Raw genomic sequence first — 708 nt, 5'->3', positions numbered from 1 at the left:
CTGATTGGCTGCCACTGTTAGGCCATTTGGGAGCGCTTTTCTCGCACTCTGATTGGCTGCCACTGTTAGGCCATTTGGGAGCGCTTTTCTCGCACTCTGATTGGCTGCCACTGTTAGGCCATTTGGGAGCGCTTTTCTCGCACTCTGATTGGCTGCCACTGTTAGGCCATTTGGGAGCGCTTTTCTCGCACTCTGATTGGCTGCCACTGTTAGGCCATTTGGGAGCGCTTTTCTCGCACTCTGATTGGCTGCCACTGTTAGGCCATTTGGGAGCGCTTTTCTCGCACTCTGATTGGCTGCCACTGTTAGGCCATTTGGGAGCGCTTTTCTCGCACTCTGATTGGCTGCCACTGTTAGGCCATTTGGGAGCGCTTTTCTCGCACTCTGATTGGCTGCCACTGTTAGGCCATTTGGGAGCGCTTTTCTCGCACTCTGATTGGCTGCCAGTGTTAGGCCATTTGGGAGCGCTTTTCTCGCACTCTGATTGGCTGCCAGTGTTAGGCCATTTGGGAGCGCATAGATGACGAGGCAACACTTTCAGACAGCAAAGCGATGCTTCAGCTTACTTCAGCTAATTTAGAACACAACCGAACATTTGTAGCAAGACACCGCACAACCTTGGCTGCTTGGTTGCCTGAGCACAAGTTCAAGTTCTTTCCCAGTGCCGTAACACGACACTGGAATTTTCACCAAATGTCAACCACCGTT

Source organism: Convolutriloba macropyga, unplaced genomic scaffold (genome assembly GCF_964194025.1).
Source record: "Convolutriloba macropyga unplaced genomic scaffold, txConMacr16.3 SCAFFOLD_1935, whole genome shotgun sequence".
Taxonomy (NCBI): domain Eukaryota; kingdom Metazoa; phylum Xenacoelomorpha; order Acoela; family Convolutidae; genus Convolutriloba; species Convolutriloba macropyga.
This window is presented reverse-complemented; position numbering follows the sequence as displayed.